The sequence below is a fragment of the Lissotriton helveticus genome, chromosome 2_1, assembly GCF_964261635.1.
Source record: "Lissotriton helveticus chromosome 2_1, aLisHel1.1, whole genome shotgun sequence".
Lineage (NCBI taxonomy): Eukaryota > Metazoa > Chordata > Amphibia > Caudata > Salamandridae > Lissotriton > Lissotriton helveticus.
Window position 1 is genome coordinate 2,026,003,208 of NC_136059.1, and position 14,224 is coordinate 2,026,017,431.

The following is a 14,224-nucleotide window of genomic DNA, read 5'->3' on the forward strand; positions in this document are numbered from 1 at the left end:
GTGGGGCAGGGTTCCGGCTACGCCCAGCCGGGAGCAGCCCATATAAGGCAGGTCCTGCTGCCACGCCTCGGCCAGGAGATCCTAACGTAGGGTGTAGCCGGAGGAGAGGCCGAGACCAACGGGACCCGGCCAGGGGATTGCCTTTACAACGCTGAACAGTTGCAGGGGGGGGGGAATGTCTCCTCGACCCTCCCCTCTCTCTCCCAGTCCGGCCGCGGTGGCCCTTGAGAGTTGCAGGTAGTCCCGCCACATGCTCTTCCGGTCCGGCCACCAACGGTCGGGGGGCCGAGGCCGACGGAATCCGGCTGCAGCCGATAAACCAAGAAACCCGTTCATGGGGCCAGAGCCAGGGGCGTCCGGCCGACATCCACCGGAAGCCCGGCCCGAAGACGGACGGGACACTTCTTTCTTTTATAATGGCTGCGACAACACTGGGGGGGGATGTCTTGCACATGCCTCCGACCCCCCCCTCGTCCTCATCGCCTGGTCCGGCCATAACAAATCTCAAGCGAGACGCCGTGGGGTGCACTGGGAGGGAGAGACGGTGCGAACAGGCCTCTCCCGCCTCCCCAGTGTAGGCTTCCCAGCTGCACCCTCAGCGGTCCAGGCGCCCGGAAAAGAGTTCTTCCACTGTGGCCATGCTGCAACGTCTCGCCCGGCAGGGTGGAGCCCGTCCGTTCATTTGACCCCGCGATCGCCAGTAGCTACCGAACTCTCAAAATGGCGGTCGACCTGGCAAGAGCGGGCCCAGCATAAAGAAATGGCCCGGTCACTGGTTGACTCCACCACCGTAGTCCTCCACGACCTTGAAGATTCTAGAGGAGCCGCGGGAGTCTCCCACCCCCGATGGGGAATGACTGCCATGATCACCCGTGGAGTGACGAAACTGTATCCGCGGGACGTCGGCGCCAGCCTCACTTTGAATTACTAGAATCCTGCAGACCTCACTTCCGGTGAAAGCACAGTGTGACCCGGTAGGAAAAATTGTTGCACCCCCTCCCCTTTTTGACTGATAGTTCAAACCACCGATCCTTTCCTTTGCCCTTTTAACGGAACTTTGGACTGCCTCCCCCTCTTTTACATTTTCTAGAGAAAACAAAACATTAACCACTACATTAGCATAGCAGTTGACACCAGAACTGTTTTCAAATTGAAAACCAACAACATCTTCAACAGAATCCTTTTTGTTTCTGCTGTGACCCTGCTCCAGCACAGGCATTGTCCCCAGCAGTAATTCTGCAATGCCGGTAAGAATAGCTGTGGTGCCTACTGGACTCACTCACCCCCGCGGCGCCCCACGCCGTTATTTGCTGGGCGGCAACTTGCTAGACATCACCTTCGTGACATCCAGATTTCAGCGCGTTCTGCTGCCTTGGAACTATTCGCACAACAGACCGCTACTGACAAGAATATTTCATTATTGGTGCTGTCAATTTCAATAAATCTATTGGATAATTCAAAATAAATTGCCACGGTCTCTTCGTTGTTTAAATGTTTTTACTGTTTTTGTTTTGTTGTATATATTTATATGTTATTAAAGTTTTATATTCCTACTACTTTGTTGGAGTGCTATATATTTTTTATGTGACACATAATTGTAAAAACTTTGATGTACAAAGAGTCATTCCTGGAATCTTCCGCTTCAGGCTCGGTCCCCTCCCCAATCACAATACAGGATAGTTTTCAGATAGTAGGAACACGTGTGGTGTGACGGATCTCATCGGGTGTGGGCCTTGATCTACTATAACTCCTTTGAAGAGGGGTGATTCTTTACAGCTGGGGCCATAAACTACATCTGCAGGGCTAGCTGATAGCCTGGACAATCGGACACAGAGGAAGAGGAGTGTCACAGGGTGCGGTAGTGAATAGGGCGAAAGGGAGGTGTCGGGCGGGCACAGTGTGATTCTCAGGGAAGAGCAGCGCAGATGGGGGGAGGTTTATTGCCCATGCATAAGACAGAGAGCGGGGGTGACCAGTGCCTGGGGAAGATGCTTGCGAGGGTGAGGAGCCATGCTACGAATCGACAGCGTGCAGAGAGTGGGTCTGGTCAAGACATCTAAAATGGCTGCCGTGCACGACAAAAGTGTGGCATTTCAAAAAAGGCAAGATGGCGCAGACAATGTTTTTCAACACTTCCTCATTTCCTTCGAATCGAACGTTAACAGACGTTGGGGCATATTACCAAAGTTAAGCGATATTTATCGCTAACGATGCTTACCAACCAATTTTTTACCACTAAGCATCGTCAGAAATTATCGAAGATAAACCTTACTATTATCAAGGTTTATCGCAAATGCGATAATAAACGGCCGCAATGCATGAATATCGCTAAAAACTCAGCGATATTCATGCATTACCGAGCTAATACTCTTAGCCATGTTATCCACCTCCCATTGGATAACATGGCTAAGAACTGCTCAGGGCAGGTGTTACTTTTTGGAGATATTCGCGCTTAGCGCGAATATCTCCAAAAGTTGGTAATAGGAGATAGATATCTTGCATGTTGTAATGCAAGTTATTGTGGTATATGGAACTCATACCATAATCTCTCAGGAAAGCAGAAACTGATCCTTTTGGGACCGCCTAAAAAGGCCTAGGGGGTGAGGAGTACTCTACTTTGCCCCCTTTTCACGTTCCGAACTATTTTATTTTACTCTCTTCTGTAATTACACAAAATACCAGCGATAAGATGCATCGGAGACACACAGTGAGAGAAAGGAGGCCGGAGATGAAGAAGACATGTCAAATACACATTGGAGATAATATAGTGGCAGAAGGGAAGTAAATATGAGTAAACTTACCATGTAACATAAAAATGTTGCACTCTATACTATAAGTCTCATTTTATACTACAATCACTTCGCTACAACCTCATAAATTAAAAATAAAAATAAATAATGTCTCAAACAATTTTTGATTTCTAAATATAAATTTATTCTTCAAAATTTTCTAAATTTGAAACAACTAGTAACATGTCCTCATCAGTAATTTCCTCTTCAATCATCTCATCTGGAATCTCCTCATTAAAAGTCTGCAATGATGATTCTTGTAACTCTATGGTCTCCAAACACTCGATAAATTCGCCATCAAGAGATTGATCAAAAAAATCATTCAAGTCATCTCCTCCTTCTGACAATATTTCATTATTGGTGCTGTCCATTTCAATCAATGTAGTGGAATCATTCAAGTCATCTCCTCGTGACAATATTTCATTATTGGTGCTCTCAATTTCAATCAATGTAGTGGAATCATTCAAGTCATCTCCTCCTTGTGACAATATTTCATTATTGGTCCTGTCCATTTCAATCAATCTAATGGAATCATACAAGCCATCTCCTCCTTGTGACAATATTTCATTATTGGTGCTCTCAATTTCAATCAATGTAGTGGAATCATTCAAGTCATCTCCTTGTGACAATATTTCATTCTTGGTGCTGTCCATTTCAATCAATCTAATGGAATCATACAAGTCATGTCCTCCTTGTGACAATATTTCATTATTGGTGCTCTCAATTTCAATCAATGTAGTGGACAATTCAAAAGAAATTGCCACGGTCTCTTCATTGTGAGCCATTTTATTTTGAAATTGCTTGCTGTAAATTGCAGAAAAAAATAATCACTTTCATTTATCGTTTTTAGTAATACATAATATAAAACTAACTTCATCAAGTATTTAGTATAACAGAAGGACTGCAAATAAATAACAGAAAACATTTTTCAAATTATCTTCAAGTGTACAACATAGTTCCCCTTACAAATTAACAACTCACCTTTTTAAAAGTAGCAGAAGTGTTAGTACTGTGTAAATCAAACACCAGAAATTCACCACCAAAAATTCCTCACAAATGTACCTCAGACAGTAGTATCACAAAATGGCTGTGGTTTCCTCTCATTTGACATATATACATAACCAATTAACTTTCATCACACACAAATACAAAACCAAAGTAACATTTTAATTGGTTCTAAATTTCAACACTTTCAAATGTGTTTTCCCCATGCAATTTTCCATAGGACATTTACATACGTCTACAGCCTGAATGGCTGAACGGAATTACACCAAACTTGGCAAAATGGTACATCAAACCTAAGAGGTCAGGAAGGATCTACTATGCCCCCTTATGGTCATTTCCCCCTTCGCTTTGGCCTCCTCTTGTCTCTCAATCCTACCGAGAGACAAGATGGCGGCCGCTACGGACTGTTTGGAATGTTGACAGACGCCGGAGAACCAATCAGCTTCGCAAAGCTCCGTAACGCGAAAAGTACGCGAAGCGGAGCGCTGTTACAGATATATATCTTTTTTTGAACGTTAATTTCTCAAAATCCACTGGAGCACATATATTGAGACCTAGCAAAGGCACATCGGGCTACCAGTCCCTAATATTTTGCCAAGTTTCGTGCAAATCCATTCAGGTGTTCGATTATTATTATTATTATTTTTTTTTGCCCCGCGGGGCCCTTTTAAAACCTCCACATCAAACCTAGGGGGTCAGCGAGGATCTACTATTCCCCCTTATGGTCATTTGCCCCTTCGCTTTGGCCTCCTCTTGTCTCTCGATCCTACCGAGAGACAAGATGGCGGCCGCTACGGACTGTTTGGAATGTTGACAGACGCCGGAGAACCAATCAGCTTCGCTTCACAAAGCTCCGTTGCGCGAAAAGTACGCGTCCTAGGACGCTGCCCGGTCCGCTGTTACAGATATATATCTTTTTTTAAACGTTAATTTCTCAAAATCCACTGGAGCACATATATTGAGACCTACAAAAGGCACATCGGGCTACCAGTCCCTACAATTTTGCCAAGTTTCGTGCAAATCCATTCAGCCGTTCGGGCTAAAAGTGAGGCCAACCGCCCTATGGAAAACTCAATGTTAAAAACACGTTTTGGGACCCCCCTTTTTTCTCGGCCCCCCCTTGACGAACCCCCCCCAAATTTTCAAGGGCTGCTCAGAAACAAAATGTGCCATTTTCCTGAAAATTTCAGCCAATTCCGTCCACAAACGCCAAAGTTATTAGACATAGAATTTTCAAAAAACCCATAGAGAAAAAATCCTAACTATATATACCTACTGGCGACCGCCAGTAGGTAATATATATATATCTTGATAGGTTTTCTGTTTATTTGAAATATTAGTGACAATATTTAATGATGATATAGCGAGTCTTTACCAATCTCCCAATAATCTAATCTTTAATTGATATTTTACCAGTTTGCCTAGTAACTTGCATTTTTACTCCATTACAATTACTTTGTAAGTTATGTGCATTTCTTAACCACATTGAGAATTGTGTTTGAGTAATTGGGCATCTTTATTTTTGAGCACTTAATCGCGCCTTCTTCAAGACACTTATTTTTGAAGTACAACAATTGAATACTTCGGTCTACCCTCCCATTCTTTGTTCTTCTTCTAAACCTTTCCACCTGCTAAAGGATACTACTTAATATAACCACTCTCATAACTACTCTCAGCTCCAGTTCCTGAGTTCAGTAAAATACATCACTCAAATATGGCTGCAATGTCACCTGTGCTCTTGGTCTTTCTTCTTTACAGGCTCTATTTTAACTACTCATAGCAAGATTGAGAACATGGACCTTTATGGCTATTTCCTCTACCAATACAAAATGGTGACCAGTATTTATCACTTAAGGTTTCACCAGGTCACAATTGGACATCCATCTCAGGGTCATTACACACAAAGGACGGATTCTCGATCAGCTCCATCGTGATTCCCACATGCTCTGGCAGGCCTCCGCTATTTTTGGACTGGGCCATTTTGTATTTACCCTTATTAAGTATGTTCCTTTACACATCTGGAACATCAATACTGTCTACCCGTGATTCAGCCCACAACTGTGCAGTGACACATATGTAACCTGAATTGGGCGCTTTATTTAGTTGTCATGGTCACTGAGTGATTTACTAACATATATTTCTATAGCCACCAGCAAAACCTTATTGTCAATTTCCCCTTGCCTCTCCTGAGGTTAATGAGCATCCTTAACATATTACTTCCGTATGATGACTTGAGGAAGTTTTGGACACCAAGGAGATCCTTACTTATATTTAATACTCACAACATCCCTTTTAAGGAGATGTCCTTACTTTCCTTCGTCTTTCTGTGCTCCTACAATGCTTCCTAGAATTTGTAACTATGACAAAATGTCCTGACCTCCATATGTTCACTCACTCACTACTTCCCATTATAGGCTTGAATCTCATAATCAGCTAGCTGTGATTTCTAGCTGCCTGTGACAGTATACTCGCTAGCCAATTGGAATACTTTCTAACAAATAGAGTTTGATCATGTATGCAGCACCTGTAGTACTTAATTATACTTTTTCATGAGCTGAGATTCACAATGTAAAAAGAACAAATGATGGACCAAATAATGCACAATGGCAAACATTCACCCCAGTACAGAGATCTGGGCCTAAATCCATTGTTCTTTTGCTCCCCATGTCATTCCAGTTCAGACCCAGCCATATGTAAATCAGTTTTGACCCTGCTCCCCATGGAAACAGTCCAGCTCGCACTGCCAGGCCAGGTCCTCCCTGGATTGGAAACAAACATCCTGGGACCGGTTTCAGAGCATCACCCCTAATCATCCAGGGTAGCCTGACTCCAGACTTATGGAAAGCTTCTCCATGATCTGTGTGTCTTTTGTGATTCATAATGTGAGGCACACCTTTTCTACCAATATGGCTATTTTGTATTATTTTAGAACGATCTTTTCTCTTAGCCTTTCCATTGACTTTATTTTTTTGTGCTTGGATTGTTTACAGCCTTAAAGAAACATCCCCAGGCCTGTGTGCCATTATAGGTTAAAACAAGTTAGCTGATCAAGTGGAACTTGTAAATAAGATAAATGAAATGTAACTCTGTCTGCATGCATTCACCATGCCATGAATGCTAATCTGGGTCTGCCTCACTCTCAGGAGTTCACTGGACAGACAAAAAGAGTACTGTAGCGTTTTCTGGCCATTAACCAATACACCATTTACGAAGTCAGTGATGATCTGTAATTTTTAATCATTTGAACTTGATACAGTGAATGAATGAATGAAATCATTTTATAAAGCACGCAATTACCCTAAGGTGTCTTAGCACTAAAGGAAGGACAACAGAGCAAACCGTTCACTAAACACGCAGCTAAGTCTAACTGCAGCCTATTCCACGGCTTCGGTAAACAGCCAAGTCTTCAGCTCCTTCCTAAATTGCATCAGAGAAGGTTGGCAACACAGAATAGGAGACAGTGAGTTCCATCATTTTCCTGCACAAATGGAAAATGCTCTATCCACCCCCGCCTCTGCTTTGTTTGATCTAGGAATGGTGACGATTCATGAAGAGCTAGATGTAAGATTCCTACTTGCCCTATACCAAGAGAACCGTTCCTGAAAAAACTTTGGACCGGCCCAATGAAAGGCCTTATGGACCAGGCACATAGCCTTAAAAACAATTCCGACAATCTGAAAGCTTCAGCAATGTCTGCTAGTGGTATGGTGGCTGCTAGGAGTAATTTATATCTAAGGGGATGGAACATGGATTCATTTCAGAAGTTGTGCTTATTGAAGATGTCTATTTCAAGTGCTACCATTTTTGGGAGAGGAATTAGAAAATTTGATCTGCAAGTCATTTAACAGAAAGAAACATAGCTTCCCTTCAAATGAGCCAAGACAATTTTATAGAAAGAAGAAACCATTTGACAAATCTAAAGGGAAATAAAATAGCTCCTCGTTCAACAAGTCTAGGTTTCAACCCAAGCTTTCAGGGAGTAATGCAAAGAGCTCAGGGGGGCCAGGAACAATCAGTCCTCTGGACTATGCTGGGGACAGTTCTTTGGGGAAAACTGTTGGGGGAAGAACAGCTCTCTTTTTCGCGCTTTGCAGAGCTTAGGTAGGCACAACTGAATTCTTTACTAGGCCACTCCCTGGAATTCCAATCTTTTCTTCGTGAGAATCAGTTTCTCTTGACTTATCTGCCCAGATACCAAGAGAAGTATCAAGCATTAAAGGATAATAAAACCTGGTTGTTTCAAGAGAGCTCTTCAATCAATCAATCGAGAATTGTAAGCGCACTACTCACCCATGAGGGTCTCAAGGCACTGGGGGTGAGGCAGGGCCAGCAGTTCTATTCAAGGGGAGGGGGGCGCGTCTGATGTCGATCGGGAGCTCATTCGAGGACTTGGCCACGATGTAGGAGAATGCGCATCCTTTGTTCTGGCTCTGCGGATGCGTGGGGTTTCAGCAAGGATGAGTTTGGCGGATGGGAGGTTTCTTTTGGGTGCGTGGAGGGTGATTCTATCGTTGAGATATCGGGGTCCGGTATTGTGTAGGCATTTGTAAGTGTGGGTGAGTATCTTGAAAGTGACTCTCTTCTCGACAGGGAGCCAGTGGATATTCCGTAGGTGTTGGCTGATGTGCTTGTGTCGAGGGATTCCGAAGATAAGTCTGGCTGCAGTGTTCTGTATTGTCTGGAGCTTGCGGGGCAGAGTCTTGTTCATGCCGGCATAGAGGGCGTTTCCATAGTCCAGTCTGCTGCTAATGAGTGCATGTGTGACTATCTTGCTTGACTCTGGGAAATCCATTTGAAGGTCTAGCGGAGGATGCGGTGGGTGTTGAAGCAGCTGGAGGCGACTGTGTTGACCTGTTGGTTCGATGCTTAGGTTTCTGGCGTGGACCTTGGGGGTCAGGGGCTGCCAAGGGCCGTGGGTCACCAGGTGTTGCTCCATGCCGATGGGGTGGATCTGAGGATGAGGACTTCTGTCTTCTCCGCGTTGAGTTTCAGGCAGCTGTTGCTCATCCAGGTTGAGACGTCCTTAATTCCTTCCTGGAAGTGTCTGGTGCTGGTGGGGTCCTTGGTGAGGGAGAGGATGAGTTGGGTGTCGTTGCATAGGATACTATGCTGAGGCCGTGCTGTCGGATAATGGTGGTGAGGGGGGGCATGTAGATGTTGAAGAGGGTAGGGCAGAGCAATGATCCCTTGGGCACACCGCAGCGGATTTCTTTGCGTTCGGAGAGGAAGGGTGGCAGTCTGATCCTTTGGCTTCTGCCGGTGAGGTCAGTTCCAGTCAAGGGTGGTTCCTTGTATGCCTGCGTCATGTAGTCTGGTGGCGAGTGTGTGGTGGGAGACGGTGTTGAATGCTGCTGACAGGTCATGTAGAACCAGGGCTGTGGTGTGGCCTTGGTCGAGGAGGGTGCGAATGTCGTCTGTGGCTGTGAGTAGGGCGGTATCGGTGCTGTGGTTGCTGCAGAATCCAGGTTCAGAAGGGTCGAGGATGGCGTTGTCTTCGATAAACCTTATCAGTTCTGGATTGAGGGTATTCTCAGTGACTTTTGCCGCGAAGGGGAGGAGCGAGATGGGGTGGTTGATTTTAAGATCCGTTGGATCTGCAGAGGGCATCTTGAGCAGGGGTCTGACTTTTGCGCATTTCCAGTTGTCGGGGAAAGTGCTGGTCTCGAGGGTGGTGTTGATGGTGCATCATAATTCTGGTGCGATGGTGGTGGCGGCTCTGTGGTAGATGTGTGGTGGGGAGGGGTCTGTGGGGGCCCCTGAGTGAATGCCTTTCATGGTCAAGGCGATCTCTTTGGTCTCTTCGGTCGTGATCGGTGTCCAGAAGGTGATGGTCGGCTGGCTGGCGTTGGCGGAGGGCGGGATGACTGAGGAATCAGGTGCGTGGTCGTTGAAGTTGTTGTAGAGGTTTTTGATCTTCAGGTGGAAGTAGGATCCAAGCTTGTCACAGAGGTCCTGAAAAGGGGTCATATCCGTGGCCTCACTGGCTGGTTTGGTGAATTCCTGGATGATGCGAGGGAGTTCCTTGGAGTTGCTGGAGTTAGCTAGGGTTTTGTTTTGGATGAAGGTCCTTATGGCGGTTCTGATGTTTTGGTGGTATTCCGGCATGGTGTTCATGTAGGTGGTGAGTTTTCAGGTGTCTTGTTGTTTCTCCAGTTCTTCACCAGGCGTCTGCAGGTGCGTCTGACTTCTTGGACGTCAGTGGTGAACCAGGTGGCTTTCCTTGTGGCGTTGTCTGTCAGAGTTGCGTAGCGGGCAGGTTTGTCTGCACAGTTGGAGATCCATGTTTGAAATTCCCTGGCTGCGAGGTTGGTGTTGGTTGCAGCTGTGGGAGTGTTGCAGTTGAGGGTGGAGTTGAGCTGCTCCTCAGTGACTCTGCTCCAGTTCCTTGGCGGGGGCATGGAACGGGTTTAGGTGGCTTGGGTTTGTCGACGATGAAGTGTACGCAGTGATGGTCAGTCCACGGGGGATGCATGGTGGGGCTGAAGTGGACACTGTTTCCTCCCACGAAGATGGGGTCGAGGGTGTGTCCTGCCTTGTAGGTTGGTGTGGTGACGAGTTGTTTCAGTTCGATATTGGCAAGGTTTTTATGGAAAGTGTTGGAGTTGGGGTCACTGGGGTGGTCGCGGTGGAAGTTCTGGTCTCTGATGAGTATGTAGTGCATGGAGGTGATGGTGTGGGGTGCGATGAGGTTGGTGATGGTGTTGGCGAAGAAGGCCTTGTGGCCAGGGGGTCTGTAGGTGAGGGTGCCACGGAGGGTTGCATTGGGGCTGGTCTGGACCTGGTAATGCAGGTGTTTGGCAGCTGGGAAGGTGTCGTTGGAGGTGGAGAGGTGGAGGGATTTTTTGTGTGCAATGGCGAGGCCTCCTCCCGGGTGGTTTTGACGGTCCTTCCTCTGGATTCTGTATCCATCCAGGATGGCGATGGCGATGTCAGTGGCGGCGGAGGTGTAGGTCCAGGTTTCTGTAAAGAAGGCAACGTAGAGAGATAGCGTGTCCTGGAAGTTCCCAATCTCTACGGTGTATCTGTGCACGGAGTGCACATTGAGGAGGATGCATCTTAGGGCGTCGGCAGGGTTTGTTGCCGGGGCGGTGGTGAAGGTCTGGCGGCAGTGGAGGCAGGAGAACTGGCCGTGGGTCATGCTCGGTGTGACCTGTTGGCAGTTGTTCTTTCTTCCGGGGTTGAGTGCAAGGAGGGTGTCTGAATCACAGCAGTGGGTGGTTAGATATCCAGGGTTCTTGGTGCTGGTCGCGGACTGGCGCCGACAGGCTTGCCTTTGACACGCCAGCGGCTCACCTGCTGGGAGTGCCCGCCATTAATTAGGGGAGCGGTGAGGGGCATGCAGCTGGGAGGTGGGAACGGGAATCGCCCGGGGGAGGGGTGTAGGGGCAGCAGTGGCGCAGAGCACAATACAATTGAGTACAGGGCAACAAGACAACAGGCAGAAAATTAGTTAAAGGAAGCGAGGGGCAGACTAAGCAATAGGTAAAAATACAATGAGTTACAATGGAAATGAGGGGCAAACTAACAAGGAATGAATACAATGACACAGAGAGACGAAGGGCAACTAGGCAATTATTAAAACAGAGAAATGAAGAGCAATCTAGGCAGCAATTGGGTGGGCAGGCTAAATGGCGATTTAACAGAGCTATTGTGCAGTCGCGGCCGGCAGTGGGAGGAAATGCAGGGCGGTGACGTGGGGAGGGGGAGGGGCAGGGTGGGGGGTAGTAATGTATGGATTACGGAGATTTACAGGTAAGTAACCATTTAAATAAATAAAACGAATTTCGTTGCACGCACTGCATCGCATTTTGGGATGCAGTGCACTCAACGAAATTCGTTTTATATATTTAAATGTTTACTTACCTGTAAAACTCCAAAACTCAGTGACTCATTTTTATTCCTACATTAAGATTTGAAAGTTCATGTTGCAATAAATCACATTTTTACATTATCCCCTTTGAAACATCATAATATATTTGTATGTTCTATTGCTGGAGCACTTTCTACATATTTTGCAGTTGAGGCCATTCAACTGGGTAGAGGGATTTGGGAAATTCGGACTAGTCAGAAAAGGGCTTGGCCCATTCTTTGACCCTGGAAAACAAGGTGAGGGAGACATGGATGAGAGAATGGTGTGAATGCCTATATTCATATCAACATTAAACTATCAGTTAAAGGTAATTTTCTCTAGTGTGGAGTTGATAAAGGAGATTAATACTAAGGCCTAAGTTGTCATAAAGGTAATGTAATGTGTCTGACTTTTTTATTTTCAGGCGAGCATGAATTAAAACTGTTTCAGCCTGCTAAATGTAAGGATTGCCATCAGTTTGTTAATTAATTGGCTGTCATATTTAAAGTAGGGGTCATATTATGTGGAGCAAAGGTGTAAAATTTCACCCATAAATTTTTAACAAAGTGAACTAGGGTGATAAAAGAAAAGAATCTAATTTGTAGATCATTGAAGAACATAATAGCTAAAGCTCCACCTCGAAATAATGCTCCAAAGTTTCATTTCATGGAATAATTTTATTTAGTTGGATCCATGATACAGGAGAGAGAAGTATCAGGTAGCCATGTTTCCTGAATTGCTGAATAATATGATATGATGTTCTGAATTATATTATGAATGCAATTATCATTTTTCTCTGTTAAGTGGCAATTCCAAGTACTAGAGTTAAAGTTTGGATTATGTACTGGTAATCTTCATTATACCAAATCCTGGTGTTCCATCACAATCTTGCCTTTTAAATGAAAACAAAAAGTAACCAACCCGCCCCTTCCTCTATAAAGGAGACTTGCTGTCACTGCTCCATCTCTTTGCATGAGGCAATGTAGACGGTGACATTTAGCAATCAATCAATAAGGTTTCTTGTAAAGTGCGACCACTCACTTGGGAGGGATCTGCAGTTCAGTCGAAGAGCAAGGTATTGAAGTCCTTCCTGAATTGAGGCAGCAAAGGTGATTCCCTGAGATGTAGAGGCAGGGTATTCCAGGTTTTTGCAGCGAGGTAGGAGAAGGTTTTCTTTCCAGCCGTGGTCTTGTGGATCCGTGGGATGGTGGCCAGGGCCAGTTGGGCAGAGTGGATATATCTGGTGGGTATGTAGATGGAGAAGCGGTGGTTGAGGTATGCAGGTCCGGTGTTGTGGAGGGCTTTGTAGGCATGCATGAGGAGTTTGAAGGTAATTATTTTGTCTCTCAGGTGACCGGTGACGTGGCTGTGGCGGGGCAAGTAGGGGAGAAATCCAGAACCACGATCAATCAAACCAGGTATACTAAAGATTTTGGGTAAGGAATCCAAGCATGACAATTTCACCTCCTCTTCCTCCTCACATATTTAATTATAAGATAATATCACAAGCAGACCTGCACACCTGACAGTGGATTGCAATATGGTTAAGCATCTAACGAAAAAGTTTTTTAAACTGCAAGAAAACATTCTTTCCAAGAGCAGACAGCTCTGCCATATTACAAAACATTGAAAGGCTCACATTGCCGTGAGTAAATCCTGACCAAGGGGCAAATGAAAACATAATTTGCCCCTAGGACACTAATGCTAGCCAAACCTGCTTATATGTCCATAAAGCAACACATAATTACCATTTACTAAATTACAGAGATGGTTTTACATTTCTGACTGCTTTGTAAATTGGGCCCAATATTGTTTCATATTCTCATATATTAAATTGTGGAAGTCTACTCAATTGGCTTTCGGAAGAAATGGCTGGAGAAATGCTGCATGTTGATTAAAATGCACCTCAGATTTTGAGCTCATATAAAATGTATAGTAAAATACGAGATCTAAGTGCCAATTGTTTTCTCCAGCTCAACTGTCTCCTCACAGATATTGGTGCCTCCCACTATCTCATAGGAGGGGATTGGACACTAGCACGGGATGCAGCACTCAACTGCACTGGCCCACTGGATATAGGTGATAATGCTGATCCGGCCATCTTAGAGGATGTTGCTTCTGACCAGTCCAGAGGACCAACACTATACATTTTATATCACCTGTGCATGGCATCCAGTCCTTCTTGGACTACTTCTTGGTCTCCCAGCCAGTGGTTGTCCTCTCCCAGGAGTCCCAGATCATGGGGGGCGGGCATTCCAACCACTCCCCGATCCTGCTCCGCCTGGACCTGGTACTTTCGTCCTCTGGCCGTAAGCTGTGACGTTTAAACATCTGAGCTACCGTACTCCCCTAGGGCAAATCTCAGCCCCGATCGCATGTTTCCACTTATCTGGAACATAATGGGGGGGGGGTCTGCCACTTCCCACTGGGTCTCATGGGTGGCCGATAAAGCAATTATCGGCTGCTAGCTCATGAGAGATGCAGCCCTTGACAATGTCCAGTGCACCTCCCCAGTCTCAATGAGTCAGGCAGGGACTTCCTAAAGGGGGAAATTAGTTAGGCAGAGATTGCGCAGGCCATT